A 22,235-nucleotide genomic window follows, 5' to 3' on the forward strand; every position below is an offset into this window, starting at 1 on the left:
TTATTTCTCCCAGTTCTGGAGACTGGATGTCAGATAGCAGCATAGCCAAGTTCCAGTGAGAGCCCTCTTCTGGGTTGCAGACTGTCAGCTTGTAGTTGTGTTCTCATGTGGCAGAAAAATGGCACCAGTGCTCTCTGGGGCCTCCTCTATAAGGATATTAGTTCCATGCATGAAGTTAATGAGGTCATTCTTATGACCTAATTACTTCCAAAGACCCCACCTCCTATCCATCACTTTGGGGGTTAGGATTTCCACGTATGAATTTTGGAGGAATACAAACATTCAGCCCACAGCAGGCTTTCCCAACATGGCTGCTTACTTCAGCAAGTAAGATGAAGTAAGAGATGCTTACAGCTCCCACAAGGAGAATCACTCCAGTCTGCTAAAACAGAGTCTTTTACGACATAACATAATCATAGGCGTAATGTCTGGTCATCTTTTCCATATAACACAATCTAACCAAGGAACTGATTTCACATCACCTTTGCCATATTCTATTGGCTAGAAGCAAGTCACAGGTCCTGCCTGCAAGCAAGGGGAGGGAATTACACAAAAGTATGGACACCGGGACAAGGGAAATCATTGGGGATCACCTCAGGGTCTGTCTGCCACGAGGAACAACCTTTATTTGCTTGGTATTTAAAGTATTTGTAATGTTAAGAAAATTTGGCAAATTATAGCATCTAATAGGTTAGCTTTGTGATTCCAATTTAAAATGAGTAAATAAATGATTTAGATTTGGAATTTGAGCTAAGAGGTATAAGAGAATTTTTAATGTTTGAAAATTATATTGAACCATTTAAAATATCTTAACATCCACCATACTTATTTAATGTATTATAGATATTAGAATTATTAAAGTACTTGAAAGGGTGACAGCCCATCTCTAAAGATAGCCAAATCCAATTCATGCCCTCCCTGTATGTGCATTTTGCTCTTCATAACAAGAAGAGGAGCTCATTTACCCTCCCCTTCAATCTGGGCTGGCCATGTCACTAACTCTAATCAAGAGAATGTGGCAGGGCTTCCCTGGTGGCGCAGTGGTTGGGAGTCCGCCTGCCGATGCAGGGGACGCGGGTTCGTGCTCCGGTCTGGGAGGATCCCGTGGGCCGTGGCTGCTGGGCCTGCGCGTCCGGAGCCTGTGCTCCGCAACGGGAGAGGCCGCAGCAGTGAGAGGCCCGCGTACCACAAAAAAGAGAATGTGGCAGAAGTGACATTCTGGACTTAAGCCCAGGCTGTACAAGGACTGGCAGCTTCTACTTTTTGCCTCTTAAAAGGCTCTTTCTTAGAACCCAGCTGCTATGCTGTGAGGAAGCAAATCATATGTCCGATTGCAGAATATATAAAGAACTCTTAAAACTCAATAATAAGATGACAAAATCCAATTTAAAAATGGGCAAGTTTTTGAACAGATATGTCACCAAAGAAGATACAGGAAAAGCCAATAAGCCATGGAAATAAGCTCAACATCATCCGTTATTAGAGAAATGCAAATTAAACTCCAAGGTAACACGTCCCACCTGCTAAAATGTAAAATGGCTATAATAAAAAAGACAGGTCATCACTAGTGCTGGTGAAATTATAGAGAAAGTGGAAGCTTCGTACATTGCTGAGATGAATGTAAAATGGCATAGACGCTTCGGAAAACAGTCTGGCAGTTTCTCAGAAAGTGAAACATGTGTATTAAGCATGTCTTTTCATTCTAATGTTTGACATCTGGAGCCTTACAGATACTAGGTGGGGAGTCTGTCCTCCCAGGTCCAGCTAGAGAGTAAACAACTCTCCAGGAGGGCGCCTTTCATATGCAAACCAACCCACCCAAAACCCAACCCCACTCCCTTCTTTATGGAGCTCTGCACACAGAGCCACTATCCTCCTGCTGGAATCACCTAAGGGCCGGGTACCAGACAACTAGGGGCAGCCTCTATGCACCATAACTTACTGAAATTATTTAAACCAGCCAATCGTAAATCCACTTACCCTGCCTTGCCGGTACCTTTCTGCAGAAACCGAAATAAGGTCCTTTGCTCACATTTTCCCTTTCTGTCTCCTGACCAACCCAGTGCTTCCCGATACAGCCTTGCCTGCCTGGCATGCCCCCTCCTCCTGGGAACTGTGAGTAACAGACTATCTTTTCAAAGAAAATCATCTCTTGATCTGTTGGCCTCACTATACATGAATAAAAATAAGACAAACATTTTAAAACAATATGTTTGCCATATGATCCAGCAATTCCATTCCTAGGTATTTACTCAAGTGAAATGAAACTATTTTCACGCAAAGATTTGTACATGAATGTTCACAGCAGCATTATTCATGATAGTCAAAAAGTGGAAACAACCCAAATGTCCATCAGCTGATGAATGGATAAACAAAAGGTGTTATATCCATACCATGGAACACTCATTCAGAAATAGAAACGTTTGAACTACTGATAGATGCTAAAACATGGACAAACTTAAAAATAATTATCTAAGTGAAAGAAGCCAGGCATGAAACACCACATACTATATGATTCCCTTTATAGAAATGTTCAGAGGTTTTCCCTGGTTGCCTAGTGGTTAGGATTCTGGGCTTCACTGCCATGGCCCAGGTTCAATCCCTGGTCGGGGGACCAAGATCCCATAAGAGGGATGGTGCAGCCAAAAAAAAAAAAAAAAAATTCAGAAAAGACAAATTTATAGAGAAAAAAAGTAAGTTTGTGACAGTCTGGGACTGGGATGGGAACAGGGATTGACTTCAAATGGGCATGAAGGTTCTCTTTGGGTTGATGATAATATTCTAAAACTGTAATGATTGAAGGTGGTAGATACAGAACTCTGTAAATTTACTAACCATCACTGACTTGTGTTCTTAAGTAAATTTTATGATTGATAAATTATTCCTTCATAAAGTTGTTTAAAAAAAATAAGAAAGTCTGAATAAGGAAGTCAATGCCTTGCTTCTACCCAGGGGATGAATATAATGTTTCAGAAGAAATGTCAGGATGTGGTTCAATCTTCCTACAGCTACCAGATCATGTGAGGTGGAAGTTCTGTGGTTCACCCTAGAAGCAATCCTCACCAGACTGAACAAAGTCTGTGCAGACACAGTGGATTCTCAGCATGGAGCCATACAGTCTTAATGGTTTATTGTATGCATGTGTAGGGAAAATGTGTTCTTCAAAGGCAAACGATAGCACACCCTTCCACAGTCCAGATGCTAATTCTATGGGAACTAGTTTACAGCTCTGTACCCCATAGATAACAGAAATGCAAATTGATCTTTCTAGGCCTGCAAATGTCTACAGGCACGCAAATTCTATTGTGTCCAACAGATGTTCAGTTGACTTCCCTCCCCCACTGAGGAAGAAGTTCATTTGCTTCCACTGGCACATTCATCACTATATTCCCACTATATGAACGTGTCTGTTCTTTGACTTTTCCTTTGAACCGGTTTTAACATCTGCCTGATTCCCTAATTCTGAGTAAAATGTAATCTTCAACATGCTCATTTTGCTTCTGAATGAGAATCATGATTTTTGGGTAAGTTATCTTTAACATATTGTTTTTAATAGACTATTCTTGAGAGCAGTTTTAGGTTCACAGTAATATTGAGCAGAAGGTAGAGAAAGTCCCCATACACCCATCCTGGTCTCCCGCCACTGCAGCCTCCTCCACTATTGACATCAAGCTCAGAGTGATACATTTTTACAATCAATAATTTTTTTTTAATTGGGGTATAGTTGCTTTACAACGTTATGTTAGTTTCTGCTGTACAACAAAGTGAATCAGCTATATGTATACGTATATCCCCTCCCTCTTGGACCTCCCTCCCACCCCACCCCCCATCCCATTCATCTAGGTCACCACAGAGCTCCAAGGTGAGCTCCTGCACTATACAGCAGGTTCCCATGAGCTATCTGTTTTACACATGGCAGTGCACATATGTCAATCCCAATCTCCCAATTCATTCCCCCCTCCCGCCTGTGTCCACACATCCATTATCTCTGTCTGTGTCTCTATTCCTGTCCTGCAAAAAGGTTCATCTGTACCATTTTTCTAGATTCCACATATGTGTTAATATACAATACTGGCTTTTCTCTTTCTGACTTACTTCACTCTGTATGACAGACCCTAGGTCCATCCACGTCTCTGCAAATGACCCAATTCCGTCCTTTATTATGGCTGAGTAATATTCCATTGTATATATGTACACATCTTCTTTATCCATTCCTCTGTTGATGGACATTTAGGTTGCTTCCATGTCCTGGCTATTGTAAACAGTGTTGCAGTGAACATTGTGGTGCATGTGTCTTTTTGAATTATGGTTTTCTCAGGGTATATGCCCAGTAGTGGGATTGCTGGGTCATATTGTATTTCTATTTTTAGTTTTTTAAGGAACATCCATACTGTTCTCCATAGTGGCTGTACCAATTTACATTCCCACCAACAGTGTAGGAGGGTTCCCTTTTCTCCTCTCCCTCTCCAGCATTTATTGTTTGTAGATTTTTTGATGATGGCCATTTTGACCACTGTGAGGTGATACCTCCTTGTAGTTTTGATTTGCATTTCTCTGATAATTAGTGGTATTGAACCCACACTGAAACATCATTATCTTCCAAAGTCCATATAACACATGCTTTGTAATTATCAGTATGTTTTTAATTAATTAATTTATTTTATTTTATTTATTTTTGGCTGCATTGGGTCTTCATTGTTGCACGTGGGCTTTTCTGTAGTTGCAGCGAGCGGGGGCCACTCTTTGTTATGGTACGCGGGCTTATTGCTGTGGCTTCTCTTGTTGCGGAGCATGGGCTCTAGGCGCGCAGACTTCAGTAGTTGCAGCATGAGGGCTCAGTAGTTGTGGCTCACAGGCTCTAGAGCGCAGGCTCGGTAGTTGTGGTGCGTGGGCTTAGTTGCTCCGTGGTATGTGGGATCTTCCTGGGCCAGGGCTCAAACCGGTGTCCCCTGCACTGGCAGGCGGCTTCTTAACCACTGCGCCACCAGGGAAGCCCCTATCAATAAGTTTTTTGTCATCCTCATGAAATCTCAAGATGACCTTTTGAGGAATCAGCCTAGATAGATCCTCTGAAGGAGCAAAGTCAGCCTGCCCTTTCAGAATTCTACCTTAACGCTGTTCGTTTCCTCTTTGGTGTGCTACGTGTTGTAATAAGATGGTGTTGACTGAAAAAAATGCACAACCTAAAAGTTGAGAGTTATGTTTTACTTGGCAGACAAAACTGAGGATTTTAGCCCGGGACACAGCATCTCAGATCACTCTGAGAAACCGCTCCGAAGATGCGAGGGGGGAGCCAGGATACATAGGAGTTTTTGCAACGAAGACCAGGTAGTTGGAACATCAAAAGATTACTGTTAATGAAAGAAAACCAGCCATCTCAAGTTAAGGAATGTAGCACTTTTCTGTGTATGGGAAGATGCAAGAGCCTGGGCTCCCTGAAATCATTCCTTTGATATGCACATCAGCTCTCTGGGGCCGGTATCCTGTGATTTGTCACCTTGAGTCTCCTCAGGGTGCACTGTCCGGGGGGGTGGCTACAGTGTCTGATGATTTGATGGCAGGCATCCTGCCTCCATCCTGAGTTCCCTCAGGGCTCTCTTGGGGCGGCTGTACTGTGATGGCTTAATGTCTGCAACATCCTTTGTTTACTGACATGACAGGCAATATTTTTCATTCACAATGGCAAATTCCATCCACAGAGAAGCCTGTGAGACTCCTCAGAGAGGCAGAGGAGAATGTACCTCTTCCAGCTCTCTTTATCATAAATGCACATCTTTGTGCTTTATTTCATGAAAGAATTAAATGGAATTGAGCTGAGTTGAATTTCAAAATCCACCTAGTTGCTTTTGCCAGAAGCCTGATATTCATTCTAGAGTCCCTCTTTCTTCCTTTATGTTTTTGTATTCAACAAATAGCCATCAAACACCCACTCTGGGGCTTCCCTGGTGGCGCAGTGGTTGGGAGTCCGCCTGCCGATGCAGGGGACACGGGTTCGTGCCCCGGTCCAGGAAGATACCACATGCCGCGGAGCAGCTGGGCCCGTGAGCCATGGCTGCTGAGCCTGCGTGTCCGGAGCCTGTGCTTCGCAATGGGAGAGGCCACAACAGTGAGAGGCCCACGTACCGCAAAAACAAAAACAAATAAACACCCACTCTGGGCAGGCACACTACCAGATCCTGGAGAGACCATTGTGGGGTCGCTACTCCATGGAACTTATGACACATAGGTAATCACCAAGTATATACTAAAAATGTGCTATGAAAGACACCCATGCCTTAAAATCAGGGCCCCTGATTTAGTTGGGCAGTGGGGTGGGATCAGGTTAGACTTCTCTGAGAAAATGACATTTGGGCTGAAACCTGAAGTTGAAAATAAGTTAGCTAGGATGTGTGTGTCTGTATGTATCTCTGTGTGTGCATGTGTGTGTTTGCAGGTGGGTGTGGCAGTTAAGTAGACCTGACCGGGCAGGTGAAGAGGCTAGGATAAAGTCTTTGAGGAGAGAAAGAACATTCTAGTTGCTGCAAGGTCACCATGGTGGGAGTTTGGGCAGTGAGTAAGGTGTGGAGCGATGAGGTCGGTGATCTAGACAGAGGCCAGTATTTGGAGGATATGTTTTTTTTTATTTTAAGGGCAAAGGGAAGCCATTGCAATATCTGTACACTTCTTAAAATATTCCAAATTTGAAAAGATCATTTTATGGACTATGGTCAGGTGACACACTGGATGTTGCAGCAGCTTAGGGTTAAAATAATGTTTTATGAACTAGGATTGTGACAATGAAGTTGGAAAGAAATGAAGAGGTGCAGGAGATACTTTGGTAAAACAGAAAGGTCTAGGTGATGGGCTAAATATGAGAGGCAATGCAGGAGAGGTTCGAGTGAAGGATGAGTCCCAGGTTAGTGGCTTGCACTACTAAACGGGACCCTTCTCTGAGGCAGGGAACATCAGAGGAGACTGCACCCCGACATGCCCTGTTTTAGTCTCAGGAAATCTCTCCAGCTGCTCTCACTGGGTTTGGTTCCTTGCATGGAAGGCCATGAGTGGTCAGTCTCCTTTCGCCGGCAAGTGATCAGTGTAACCCCAAATGAGCGCAGATTTTACAAAACAAAAGCCAGGAAAGGGGGCTGTCTTAACACAACATCTCTTTTTGGTCTTTACTACACAAATGCCTCTGAACAAGGACATATAAAAACTTTTCTAAATGGGGAAGGGAAAATGCTGGGAGAAAAAAAGACACTGGCTAGTAAAAAATAAGTAGGAGGACTGTGGGATACATGGTCCTTGAACTCAGAGGAAAAGTCATCTCTCTGATGATAATTCCCAGTAGGTCACATCAAATTAATCACAAGTCCTATTGATCCTGCTTCCTTAATAGCTTATAAGTTAATCCTGTCACCCATAGCTTCATTTCACTGTCTTAGTTCAGAGGGGTGGTGTGGTTCTCATTATGTCATTACCTGAATTGCTGTAGTAACAATCGTATCAGGATTGCGTTTGGCTGCATGTAAAAGAAACCCAAACACAGAGTCATAACCAAAGAGAAATTAACAGTGCAGAGCTGGTGCAACAGCCCAAGGAAGTTACCAAGGACAGACCAACAGCCTCCCAACTGCATTGCAAGTGGGAGGAGTAGTGAGAATGCAGGGCAGCATCTTATCAGGAAAGTAAAACATTTCTAGAAATTCCCAGCAGAATTCTACTTTTGCCAGAACTGTTGTCACAGCAGTTTCAAGGGAAGAGAGAAATAATAGACACTTAGCAGTTTTCTTTTCATTTTTTAAAATAAGGATTGGATAGGGCTTCCCTGGTGGAGCAGTGGTTGAGAGTCCGCCTGCCGATGCAGGGGACACGGGTTCATGCCCCGGTCCAGGAAGATCCCACATGCCGTGGAGCAGCTGGGCCCGTGAGCCATGGCCGCAGAGCCTGCGTGTCCGGAGCCTGTGCTCCGCAATGGGAGAGGCCCGTGTACCACACACACAAAAAATAATAATAATAAGGATTAGATAAAGATGGATAAAGAATAGGTCACTGATAGCATTTGCCACAGAGGCCTAACTGGTTTCACTGTTGCTAATCCTGCCCCTTTGGGCAAACCTTCTCCCTGTGACTGCTAGAGGCATCATTCTCAAGTCAGATTGCATCATTCTCTTGTTTAAAATACTTCAGTGGTAATCCATGGCTTTCAGGATAAAATTCCAACTCCTGGCTTAGCACACAAGGCCCTCAGGATCTGGCCCCCGTCTCTCTCTCACTGCATCTCCCCTTTCTCTTCTGCAGGCCTCACTGCTCCAGCTACTCCTGCACATCCCGGAACTGACGATGCCGTTAAAAATCCACACATTTGTACGCTCATCACTGTCTCTCCAGCGTCTAGTAGTGTGCCTGCCCAGAGTGTGCACTTGACAGCTATTTGTTGAATACAAAAAATAATAAAAATAAAATAAAATAAAGGAAGGAAAGAGGTAGCTTAGAATGAATAACAGGCTTCTGGCACAAGCAACTAGGTGAATTGCAAAATTCAATTCAGCTTAATTCAGTTTAATTCTTTTATGAAATAAAGCACAGGGATATGTGTATGCATGCTAAACAGATTTGGAAGAGGTACATTCTCCTTTCCTCGGTTTTCTGAGGATTCCCACAGGCTTCTCTGGGGATGCAATTTGCCATCGTACTATAACATATGTTTTTCAATTAACAATAAGGTTTTTGCCATCTTGATAAAAATCTCAAGGTAACCTTTTGAGGGATCATTCTACCTAGAGACAGTCTAGATTGGTCCCCTAGATGAGCACATTCAGCCTGCACTTTCAGAATTCAGCCTTGACATACAATTCATCTGCCCAAGTGGGCTACTATTATAGCCTTACCTGGATTACCTTTCCCCTTTCCTTCCAAGCTCAATCCTAGTTTTCTTCAGACTTCAGTGGGGGTGTAATTTCTTCCCAGAACTATTTCTGGGTCTCCTTTTCCTCTCCTAGTATTTCCCGAGTTTACCTCTGTCTTAGACGGCACTTCTCACACTACCTTCTCATCACTGGCTTGCTGGGTAGTGAGCTCCTCAAGGGTAGAGGCCGTGTTTCACTGATATCTGTTCTCAGTGGTATGTGTTGTCAGCCATCGTGTTCTGAAGGAGTGAATCCAGCCCCACTTGGAATCATTGCTCCTCTGTAGTGTAGATGGATGTAGAGAGCTGTCCATGTTGCATATATTTAACAACCTCCTTTCCTAAAGGAGAAGCCAGAAAGTGAGAGACGATGCTTCAGTGGGGATCTTTGGAGTAGTTAAGAGCTTCAAACCTCCTTTTCCAGAGAGTGTTTTCCAAACCAAGTGGGAAATAAAACTTTCTTGAATCTCACTTTCTCTCCTTACATCGTATATCCAGCCTTGATGGAAATTCCAAAAGATAATAAAATAAATAAAGCACAAAGAGACAGAAAGAGAGTTTGTGCCATGAATTCCTACATTAGTGAGAAGTGGGCAAACATTGTCCCTCATTCATTTCTAAAGACTTCACAGCCTGTTTTGGGCTGAATGCTTGTGTTTCCTCTCCTCAATTCATAAGTTGAAGCCCTAACCCCCAGCGTGACTATATTTGGAGTGAGGAAGTAATTAAGGTTAAATGAGGTCATAAGTGTGGGCCCTGATCGAATAGAATTAGTGTCCTCATAAGAAGAGACACTAGAGAGCTCCCCCTGCCCACTTGCGCAGAGCAAAGCCCACATGAACACAAAGAGAGAGGGTAGCCATTTGCAAGCCAGAAAGAGGAGTCTCACCAGACACAAGATTGACTGGACTTGTAGCCTACAGAACTGTGAGAAACTAAATTTCTGTTGTTTAAGCCACCTAGTCTATGATATTTTGTCATGACAGCCCAAGCAGACTAAGACACAGCCCTTGGAATATACTTTCTCCACAGTGAGTATTCAATAAGTATTTGTCAAATGTGCACATATATAATGATATACCTATAAAAAAGTTTAAAAATAGCTATCTGTGGGAATTCCCTGGTCGGGGAACCAAGATCTTGCAAGCTGTGTGGTGCGGCAAAAAAAAAAAAGGTACCTGTGAAGATTGTGACTATGGGTGATTTTCATTTTTGTTATTTATATTTGTATAATTTGAACTCTTTATGGGGTAGGTATATTACACTGTAAAATTTTTTAAAAGCAATTTAAAAGTCATAACTAGCTGGTTTGATATGCAGAACAGACCGGGATGTAATCATGGGTCTTGGGGACAATGTTCTGGACCTTGGAGCAGCAGACACTTCCTGTGTGGGCTGCACACGATGTCTCCCATCAAGGCAAAAGCATCTGTGGGGGTGAATTTCCTGAGAGTCTGCTTAGAGGTACTAGGAAGGAGAGCGCAGGTGTGAGCTCTGCAAGGCTGGGGTCAGTGTATATTCCCAGCACCTAGGATAGTGGCACGTGGTAGCAAATATTTATTTGCTGAGTTAAAAAAATGTCCATCGTTCTACTGGTTAAATATGAAAAGAGTAATAAATATTTGCAGGACAATCAAATGAATGACTCAAAGGCACCTTAGGTTTAAAGTGATTATATTTCTTTTGAAATTTGAGAGTGACAATATCTAACAAAAGAGTCAAGCTATGGGGGATCTTGATAGGGAAACGAAGGAGAGTGGGGTGTGGAGTGCACAGTTCAACCTAGCTTTCTGAATTACTGAGCTACTGTCTCTTGTTCTCTTCAATAAGTTTTGTCCATGTCCAACAGCCTGTTCTTATGAGGCCAGGACAATTGTTTGGAGGCTCTAAGATTGAAATTAATGAAACTGTCCACTCCAGAAGATGCTGCTGACTTGTTGAAACTTGAGCCCAATAGACTTCAGATTTTGATATAATATGTGTGCTAGGAACCTCTTGTGGTAACTCTGTGTACTTCATCTTTCAGCACCTAGAAAATACACACACACACACACACACACACACACACACACACACGCACTCAGAAGTGAAATGATTATTGTTATTTGGGGAACAAGCACAAATTTTTTTTTTAACATCTTTATTGTTTTACAATGGTGTGTTAATTTCTGCTTTATAACAAAGTGAATCAGCTATACATATACATATATCCCCATATCTCCTCCCTCCCACCCTCCCTATCCTACCCCTCTAGGTGGTCACAAAGCACCGAGCTGATCTCCCTGTAAGCGCAAATGTTACATGTTAAAAATGTAGAAGTACAGATGGTCAGTAAACATCTAAATTTTTTTATATCTTTATTAATTAAAGAAATGTAAAGGGTGTGTACATGGGCATGTGCGTGTGTGTGTGTGTGTGTGTGTGTGTGTGTGTGTGTGTGTGTTTAGTACTGAGTTTTAAAGAGAGTCATACCCAGTACTGGGATGAGGAAAATAGGCATTAGGCATTCCTTTAGGCTGGGTGGGAGTGTACACTGACATAACAATTAGTAAATTAGGTCTTAAAATTGCTTTAAAATGTTCACATTCCTAACCCAGTAGGTCTACTTCTAGAAAATTTTCCAGTGAAAATGATTGAGGGAGTTCCCTGGCAGTCCAGTGCTTAGGGCTCCGAGCTTTCACCATGGCCCTGGACTCAATCCCTAGTCCGGGAACTAAGATCCGGCAAGCCAAGCAGTGCAGCCAAAAAAAAAAAAAAATGTTGAAGACACAAGTAAGTTTTTCATATTTGCACATTGTATGGCAGAAAGGGGGAAATGTGCAAAAATAGGAATATGGTTAAATAAATATTTCCACATAAAGGACTATTACTTAACATTTAAAATTGTGTTTCCAAGTAATACTTATTGACATGGAAGCATATAATATAATGCTTATAATTAATGCTAAGAGAAAATTCTAATTCGAAAAGATACATGCACCCCAATGTTCAAAGCAGCACAGTTCACACTAGCCAAGACATGAAAGCAGTCTAAATGTCCATCGACAGATGAATGGATAAAGAAGATGTAATATATGTATATATATATGTATATATACACAATAGAATATTAGTCATGAAAAGAATGAAATTATGCCACTTGCAGCATGGATGTACCTAGAGATTACCATACTAAGTGAAGTAAGTCAGACAGAGAAAGACAAATATTATACGATATCACTTATATGTGGAACCTAAAAAATGATACAAATGAACTTATTTACAAACAGAAACAGATACACAGACATAGAAAACAAACTTATGGTTACCAAAGGGGAAAGGGGTGGGGGAAGGGATCAATTAGGAGTTTGGGATTAGCAGATACAAACTACTATATGTAAAAGAGATAAATAACAAGGTCCTACTGTATAGCACAGGGAGCTATATACTCAATATCTTGTATTAAATTATAACTGAAGAGAATATAAAAAAGAATATACATATATATAACTGAATCACCTTGCTGTACAGAAAGTAACACAATACTATAAATTTTTTTACTTCAATAAAAAATACAGTGCTATGAGAGTAAAGCAGAATTACAACTGTAATACATATATCTCTATATATACACACATATGATGCAGACAGATGAAAGAGAGAAAGAGAGACAGAGAAGCTGGAAGGAAATCCACCAATATGTTAATAGGAATTATTTCTGTTGGGAAGTGTTATGATTCATTTTCAATTTCCCTTCCTAAACCTTTCTGTATTTACCAAAATCTAGACAATTAACATTATATTAAAGAATTATGCAAATCATACACATATATTCTTATTACAAAACATTAGTTTGACTTTGTTTTTTAACTTATAAAGGTACTATATATATTGTTCTAAAACCAGTTTTTTCATTGTATGCTTTGGAGCTATTTCTATGCTAGTACTAATAGTTCAAACTCACTTTAATGAATATAAATTTTTATTTACAGAAAAAGATATAATTTAAAACTGCAACTGTATTCATTGCTATCAGTTCAGTTTCAGATACATCCTTTGGAGTGGAATATCTAGTTCCACCAAAGAGGATGTGAGAGGTTTGATGAGGTCATCCATTTCCTCTCTAATGAGAATCTAAGATTCTATCTTAGAAAGAGCTGCACTGCCTAGTGAGCAGATAAAGTACTTAAAAGCAGGCATCTCTGCTGCGACTTGGATAAGCGCTCAGCACGTTGTTTAGGCTCCTTTGTGAAGCTGGAAGGTTAGAGTTTGCAGTTACATGAGTTCCTTAAAGGAGAAGGTTGTATGAACCTAAAGCAGTTTGGTTGCAACTTGCAACAAAAGGTATATTATTTAATGTAGCGGAAACTAGAAGTAAGAGCCCCTCTCAAAAAACATAGGTAGATTTTTAAAATTAAACACACACACACAGAATAAAATATTCAAGCAATATAAAAACATCCTCCGACCTCAGATCCCCAGTCCACTCTCCAGAAGGAACTGTTAGCAGTTATTGACGTATTATTCTAGAAGTATTTTATTTTATATCAAAGTAGTGAATACAAACATGTATCTCCCCCTCTTTACTAAAACACAAGTGGAAGCATACTATATAAATACTCTTTGGCATCATGCAATTTAAAAAAAATCTAACAATATATCTGGTAAATGTTTTATGTGTGTGTGTGTGTGTGTGTGTGTGTGTGTGTGTTTTAAAAACATAATGGGATTTCAGTAGGATTTTAAAAGATAAGTTGGGGAAATTTACATTTCTGGCAATACAATTGATATCCTGGAAAATGCTTCTGCTATAGAATACCTATGAATGCTAAATAAAATGCAATATATATATATATATATATGGATCCAGAGAGATGAGTGAGTGCTGAAAGGTGCTGTCCTAAGGCATCTGCTTACCCTGTATGCCACCTAGTCCATGATGTATGGATGTAGTACTTAAGACTGCTTGCTGTTTCTAATATAGCAGAATAGTTGATGCTGTCAGAAAGTTTGAAACTCAGGCAAAATAGAGATTGATCTGTTCCTATTGAATTAGAGTTTCACATCTTTTACCATTGTTTGAAAAAAATTACTAGAAGGGTACATAGTTTGTCAGATTAATTTTAGTGCATGGTAGTATTTGATGTAGTTGTGTTTTCCTTAAGCATTTTGATTTCCTTTGTCATCAAGTGGATTTATGATTCATTCCATATTTCTCTTGTTAAAGTGCCTTTTTTTCTGTATTATACTCTACTATAGAAGGTAGTTTTAAGAAACATAAATGCCACTCTTGTTATAAAATCATTTTGTTTGGTTTGGTTTTTAATTGTGGTAAAACATACATAATATGAAGTTTACCACTTTACCATTTTACCTTTTTTTTTGGCTGCACCACGCGGCTTGTGGGATCTTAGTTCCCCTACCAGGGATCAAACCCAGGCCCTCAGCAGTGAAAGCGCAGAGTCCTAACCACTGGACCGCCAGGGGATTCCCTCATTTCACCAGTTTTAAGTGTACAATTCAGTGGCATTAAGTACATTCACAATGCTGTGTAACTATCAACACTATCACCCAAACTTTATCACCTAAAACATGAACTTTAACACGCAAACATAAGCTCCAATCATAAGCAATAGATCCTCATTCCTCTTTCCCCCCAGCCCCTGGTAACCACCACTCTACTTTCTGTCCCTATGGATTTGCCCATTCTAGATACCTCATTTAAGTGGAATCATGTAACCGTTGTCCTTTTGTGTCTGGCTTTTTAACTTAGCATGGATGTTTACCCTTATCGTAGCACATATAATCCACGTATTCATCCATGACGAAGCAAGCAAGGTTCATCCGTGTTGTAGCACGTATCAGGACTTCAATCCTTTTTATGGCTAAGTAAAATTCCATTGTTTGTATATACCATTTTGTTTATCCATTCATCTGTTGACGGACACTTCAGTTCTTTCCATATTTTGGCTATTGTGAATGATGCCGCTATAAACACTGACATACGAGTATCCGTTTGAATCCCCATTTTCAGATCTTTCGGGTATGTACCTGGGAGTGGAATTGCTGAGTCATATGTAAGTTCTGTTTAACTTTTTGAGGAACCACTAAACTTTGTGAGTGACGGCACCATTTTACGTTCCAACCAACAATGCACAAGGGTTTTAATTCCTCCACATCTGTCAATATTTGCTGTGTTCTGTTTTTTTATTTTTCTTTTTGTTAAGTAATAGCCATCCTAGTGGGTGTGAAGTGATATCTCATAGTGGTTTTGATTTGCATTTCCCCAATGATTAATAATGCTAAATATCTTATTGGCCATTTGTATTATATTTTCTTCAGAGAAATTCAAATCCTTTGACCATCTTTTGGTTTTTGTTTGCTTGTTGCTTGGCTGCACCACATGGCTTGCAGGATTTTAGTTCCCTGACCAGGGATTGAGCCCGGGACCCCTGCAGTGGAAACATGGATTTCTAACCACTGGACCACCAGGGAATTTGTTCCTTTGATGATTTTTTAATTACGTTGTTGTTTTTTGTTGTTGTTGAGCTTTAGGAGTTCTTTATATGTTCTAGATATTAACCTCTTACCAGATATATGATTTGCAAATATCTTTCTCCCATTCTATGGGTTGTTTTTTCACTCTCTTGATCATGTCCTTTGATGAACAAAAGTTTAAAATTTTGATATAGTCTAAATTATCTATTTTTTTCTTTTGTTGCCTGTGCTTTTTGTGTCATATCCAAGAAACCATTGCCAAATCCAATGTCACAAAGGTTTTCCCCTGTGTTTTCTTCTAAGAGTTTTATAGTTTTATGTCTTATGTCTTTGATTTATTTTCAGTTAATTTTTGTATGTAGTATAAGGGTCCAACTTCATTCTTTTTTTTTTTTAATTTAAAAATTTTTTGGCTGCGTTGGGTCTTCATTGCTGCATGCAGGCTTTCTCTAGCTGAGGCAAGCAGGGGCTACTCTTCGCTGTGGTGTGTGGGCTTCTCACTGTGGTGACTTCTCTTGTTGTGGAGCATGGGTTCTAGGCACACGGGCTTCAGTAGTTGCAGCATGCAGGCTCAGCAGTTGTACCACATGGGCCCTAGAGCATGTGGGCTTCAGTAGTTGTGGCAATCGGGCTTGGTTGCTCTGCAGGATGTGGGATCTTCCCAGACCAGGGATCGAACCTGTGTTCCTTGCACTGGCAGGTGGATTCTTAACCACTGCGCCACCAGGCAAGTCCCAACTTCATTCTTTTGCATGTCATTATCCAGTTTTCCCAGCACCATTTGTTAAAAAGATTGTCCAGGGCTTCCCTGGTGGCGCAGTTGTTGAGAGTCCACCTGCCGATGCAGGGGACACAGGTTTGTGCCCCAGTTCGGGAAGATCCCACATGCCTTGGAGCGGCTAGGCCTGTGAGCCATGGCCGCTGAGCCTGCACATCCAGAGCCTGTGCTCCGCAACAGGAGAGGCCACAACAGTGAGAGGCCCGCATACTGCAAAAAAAAATAAATAAATAAATAAATAAAAAGGCTGTCCATTCCTCATTGAATGCTTTTGGCATCCTTGTTGAAAATCAATTGCCCATACATGTGAGTGTTTATTTCTGGGCTCTCTATTCTAGTCCATTGGTCTAAGCATTTGTCTATATGCTTGTACCATACTGTTTTGATCACTGTAGCTTTTGTTTTGTAGCGGCATGTGGGATCTTCCCAGACCGGGGCACGAACCCATGTCCCCTGCATGGGCAGGCGGACTCTCAACCACTGTGCCACCAGGGAAGCCCAATCACTGTAGCTTTGTAGTAAGTTTTGCAATCAGGAAATGTGAGCCCTCCAGCTTTGTTCTTGAGCTCCTGTTTTAATCACTGTGTAGGTGACAGGACACAAAGTCTAGTATCCTCAGGGCATATACAATGCAGGGAACAGGAGGCAGCATTCTTAGTGAAAGGGCAAACTAGGACAACACCTGCCCCCCCCAACACACACAACAGTAAGAAAACTCATATTCGTGGAGGAGGAAAGTCCCCCATGAAACTGTTCATAACCATTTATAAAGAATCGTTGCCATAAATAATGTTTCTGTCAACTTAAATGCAAAAGCCTCCACCCTATCTTCATCATATTCAGTCTTTCCCAAACAATCATCACAACTAGACCTGAGTACATGCCCTTCAGATGGTCTGTCTTTTGGGTCAATGTAAAGCTGTTTTGAATGTTCCTTAGATGCTTTAAGAGAACTCATTGACATAAAGCAGAATCTCTTTGGCTCAAAACACTTGAAGATCTCTCCTTCCAGGTAGTGCTAGATGCCACCAGGCTTGATGTAAATGAAAAGTGTGCTTACTGTCGGCCATGATCCAAGAAAGCTGAGATGAGGAACAGAACTACTGCTGTGGGTGTGGGTGTTGGTGAACCTAACATCATGATTCTGGATTAATATACACCTAGTAATATGACTTAAAATATACATAAAGCTAAAATTAACATCAGTACACGGATCAGTTGAAAAACTCACAGTGGAAGATTTTTCTTTTTCAAAGAAAAATATTGAACTTTATTTTGCACTTGAGGTTCCATTGTGTCTTTAATGTATTTCTAAAGTTATAATACCTAAATAGAATTCCATGAGGCACTGGGATATTTAATATAAAACTGAATTTACTTTCTTCTTTCTTACAGTGGAGGATTTTAATATATCGCTCAATAATTCTTTTTTAAAAAAATAAATCTATTTATTTATTTATTTTTGGCTGTGTTGGGTCTTTGTTGCTGTGCACAGGCTTTCTCTAGTTGCAGTGAGTGGGGGCTACTCTTCATTGTGGTGCGTGGGCTTCTCATTGCAGTGGCTTCTCCTGTTGTGGAGCATGAGCTCTAGGCACATGGGCTTCAGTAGTTGTGGCACGTGGGCTCCATAGTTGTGGCTCACGGGCTCTAGAGCACAGGCGCTGTAGTTGTGGCACACAGGCTTAGTTGCTCCATGGCATGTGGGAACTTCCTGGACCAGGGCTCAAACCCCTGTCCCCTGCATTGGCAGGCAGATTCTTAACCACTGTGCCACCAGGGAAGTCCCTCTCAATAATTCTTAAATCAAGTATACAAAAAAAATCAATGAATGTATAGAAGAAGATCTGAAGAACACAAATAAGTAAGTCAATATAAATATAAACTCAATGCCCATGATTTGGAGAATATGCATTTTTTAAAAACATTTTTATTGGAGTATAATTGCTTTACAATGGTGTGTTAGTTTCTGCTTTATAACAAAGTGAATCAGTTATACATATACATATGTCCCCATATTTCTTCCCTCTTGTGTCTCCCTCCCTCCCACCCTCCCTATCCCACCCCCTAGGTGGTCACAAAGCACCGAGCTGATCTCCCTGTGCTATGCGGCTGCTTCCCACTAGCTATCTATTTTACGTTTGGTAATGTATATACGTCCATGCCACTCTCTCACTTTGTCCCAGCTTACCCTTCCCCCTCCCCATATCCTCAAGTCCAGAGAATATGCATTTTTAACACAAATGAAGCAGTTATGTTCTAGATCAGGGTTTGGTAAACCTTTTCTGTAAAGAGACAGATAATAAATATTTTGGCTTGGAATACCATATGGTCCCTCTCTCAACTACTCAATTCTTGCTTTTGTGGACATATACAATATGTAAACAAATGAGTGTGGCTGTATACCAATAAAACTTTATTTATGAAAACAAGCAGCAAGACTTCCCTGGTGGCACAGTGGTTAAGAATCCGCCTGCCAATGCAGGGGACACGGGTTCAATCCCTGGTCTGGGAAGATCCCACACGCTGCGGAGCAACTAAACCCGCATGCCACAACTACTGAAGCCCGTGTGCTGCAACTACTGAGACCTGTGCTGCAACTACTGAGGCCCGTGCCCCTAGAGCCCGTGCTCCGCAACAAGAGAAGCCACTGCAATGAGAAGCCCGCGCACCGCAACAAAGAGTAGCCCCGCTTGCTACAACTAGAGAAAGCCCACACACAGCAACGAAGACCCAATGCGGCAAAAAAAAAAAAAAAAAGCAGAAACAAAAAAACAAGCAGCAAGGGAATTCCCCGGCAGTCCAGTGGTTAGGACTCCGGGCTTCCACTGCAGGGGACACAGGTTCAATCCCTGGTCAGGAGACTAAGATCCCGCAAGACATGCAGCGCAGCCAAAACAAACCAAAAAACAAGCAGCAAGCCACATTTGGCTCATAAGTTACAGTTTGACAACTCCCATTCTAGACCATAAAGCAAGTGTCAATCTATTTCAAAGACTCAGTCTCATGAAAACTATGCTATTTGACTATAATAAAATCAAAAATTAAATCAATAACAGGGACTTCCCTAGTGGTTCAGTGGTTAAGAATCTGCCTTCCAGTGCAGGGGACGCAGGTTCGATCCTTGGTCAGGGAACTAAGATCTCACATGCTGCGGAGCAACTAAACCTGTGTGCCACAACTACTGAGCCTGCGCTCTAGAGCCCGCAAGCCACAACTACTGAGCCCACGTGCCACAACTACTGAAGCCTGCGCGCCTAGAGCCCGTGCTCTGCAACAAGAGAAGCCATAATGAGAAGCCCACTTACCGCAACGAAGAGTAGCCCCCGCTCACCACAACGAAGAGTAGCCCCCGCTCGCCACAACTAGAGAAAGCCCACGTGCAGCAACGAAGACCCAATGCAGCCAAAATAAATAAATAAAATAAATAAAATTTTAAAAAAGTAATTCTTGACTATATCTTAAGAAGAATAGGTGAAAACAACAATAGTGGGCTTTTAATGAATCCTCTTTGAAACTCTTAGGATAGTTCAGTGAAATGTAAGCATTTTCAAGAGTTCAAATATTTTCCTAGACTTTCCTGGGGTTGTCACTGGAGCTGACTTTTAAAAAAAGGCAAATACCACCCCTAGAGAAGAGGGGTAAATTGGTTATGGTTAAAGAGGGGGAGATGGGAGGGAGGGTATCAAAAGAGTTAAGTGTTGGCAAGAATTGGGTCATAAATAGAATAAGAGAACTCTTATGACATCTATTTTTGGATCAACAATATTAAAAAAAACTTTGCTTTTCAGTTGTACAACATAAGGAAATCAGCCTAAAACAATAAAATTATGTTAGACGTTTTCAAAATTCTCTTTCTGTAGCCAAAAAAAAAAAAACCTCACAAAGGGATTATAGCTAGTCCATACAAATGGGTGATCTATTTCATTGTATCAATACAAATGATTATATTGTTTGTGCAGAAATATATATTTTTAATAGTAGGATTCAAGTACAAAATAACTTGGAGAATGCACATATGGGTTATTTTAAAAATCGTACAAAGAAGTCTTCACCTACAATAAAGGTACTTGTTCAGATTAGACAAAGATGTTCAAACACATATACACAAGGATGTCCAAAACACACACGCTTCAGTTCTTTCAGGATGAGCCAAAAGGAGGCTTTCAGGTTTAAAAGAAAAAAAACTAACAAGTTTATTTTGACTGAATGTCACATATGAAAGTAAGTGACTAATAATAACAGAAGCATGAAAATCTAAGCACCATGAAGCCCACTGTTAGAAAAATCCTTCTATTCAGAAGTTCCTTTTGATATGTACTAGCCATTGTTGTTGCCAGTGAGCACCAATCTCCCCCCACCTCTCCCTAATAGACATTAAACAGACCTCAAATGACAAAGGCAGGGTATACTGCCTTTCTACTCTAGTAAGGTTTGTGTGCAATCACATTTTTCATCTCTAGATGGTGCAAGCTGAAAGTAATTTCTCTTTTTCAGGGTTTAGCTACATGAGATGATTTGTAATATCTTCAGGTTTACTTTTTCTGCATAACCATAGAAAAGGCATTTCTGACCTTATTTATTACAGTTTGCTTAGTCTATTTCTTATATATATATGTTTTCATATTCTTTTTTCATTATGGTTTATTACAGGATATTGAATAGAGTTCCCTCTGCTATACAATAGGACCTTGTTGTTTATCTGCTTAGTCTATTTCTTAACACATTTATCTATGATCTACAGAGGTCAATAAATACAGAAAAGAAACTTTACTAAATGTGTCCTAACAGCCATTTCCTATCAGATTCTATTGAGTTAAATTTCTAATGTACAATAATTATTTTAAATGGTCTCAAATATTCTGGGGAAAAAATTTTTTTTTTTACTTAAAATAATTTGACATTAAAATCTAGTAGAATCTTCTTAGAACATAATTCAACACAACAGATTCAGATCTGCTAAAGGTCAAAATATTACCACGGCTGGCAAACTTTTTCTGTAAAGGGCAAGATAGTAAATATTCGAAGCTCCATTGTAGCCTAAAAGCAGCACCGACAAGATGCAAACAAGTGGGCGTGGCTGTGTCCTGGGAGTCCTCTGGGCTGTAGCTTGCTGATTCCTGTTATTTCTGGCAAAAGCCTGATTTCTTACGATAAGTCACCGTTGTTTTTAAACACGCCCCCAAAACTGGATGCCTGTGCTCTCTTCAGCAGCACATATACTAAAATTGGAACGATACAGAGAAGGTTAGCAGGGCCCCTGTGCAAGGATGACACACAAATTCGTGAAGCACTCCATATTTTTGTAAAGCAATTATACTCCAATAAAGATGAAACAAACAACTAAATAAATTAATTAATTAAAAAAAAAACAACTGGATGCCTGAGTCTGTTACAGATTATATTTAGTTTGGGTCATGATATGAAAAATAGTTGAGTTCACATAAAAATCCAGATTTCCATCTTCTCTTGGGAAAAAAAACCCCTAAGGACCTAGAAACACTGAGCCCAGAAAATGAGCTGAGGTTGAATATTCTGTCCTCTCCTTGGACGGATCAGGTGCTCTCCAGCTGCTGCTGTTCCCACAGGCTGGCTTATTCACTCACCTTTCCACAGCGCTGGGCACTGGGACTGAGACCTCTTAGAAATGGAAAACCTCCATCAACTCTGTCCCCTAACGCTCTTCCTTATGCCCTTTCACTGACTACCCATTTATCTCCTCCTACTCTGGCCTACATTCTTCTATATTTCAGCTCTCATTGTTTTCATTTAAATGCATCAAAACACCTAGTAATAATAACATGATAGCAATGAGTGATTATTTACGACACACTTTTGCTGCAAAAATGAAAACAAGAGTTCGTATTAGTAAAAAATCTTCATTTTGATTAACTCTCCTCATATACATCATAAGAATGAAATAATATTACTATGTCTCACATACAAACCAGGAAACATTCCAATTTTTAAAAATCTTTATATAAAAAGTAATCATTTTTCAATTTAAAAAGTAATCTTTTGGGCTTCCCTGGTGGCGCAGTGGTTGAGAGTCCGCCTGCCGATGCAGGGGACGCGGGTTCGTGCCCCGGTCCGGGAAGA

At 40.7% G+C, this 22,235-nt stretch overlaps 1 non-coding gene across 1 annotated transcript; it reads left to right on the forward strand.

Moving 5' to 3' along the window:
* The first annotated feature begins 21,334 nt into the window (after positions 1–21,334).
* Positions 21,335–21,441, forward strand: LOC114893546. The gene has a single exon (XR_003792962.1). It is a non-coding gene; the product is annotated as a U6 spliceosomal RNA (small nuclear RNA).
* Positions 21,442–22,235: the final 794 nt, after the last annotated feature.

This window comes from Monodon monoceros, unplaced genomic scaffold (assembly GCF_005190385.1).
Source record: "Monodon monoceros isolate NGI ecotype Baffin Bay Population unplaced genomic scaffold, NGI_Narwhal_1 Super_Scaffold_12, whole genome shotgun sequence".
Lineage (NCBI taxonomy): Eukaryota > Metazoa > Chordata > Mammalia > Artiodactyla > Monodontidae > Monodon > Monodon monoceros.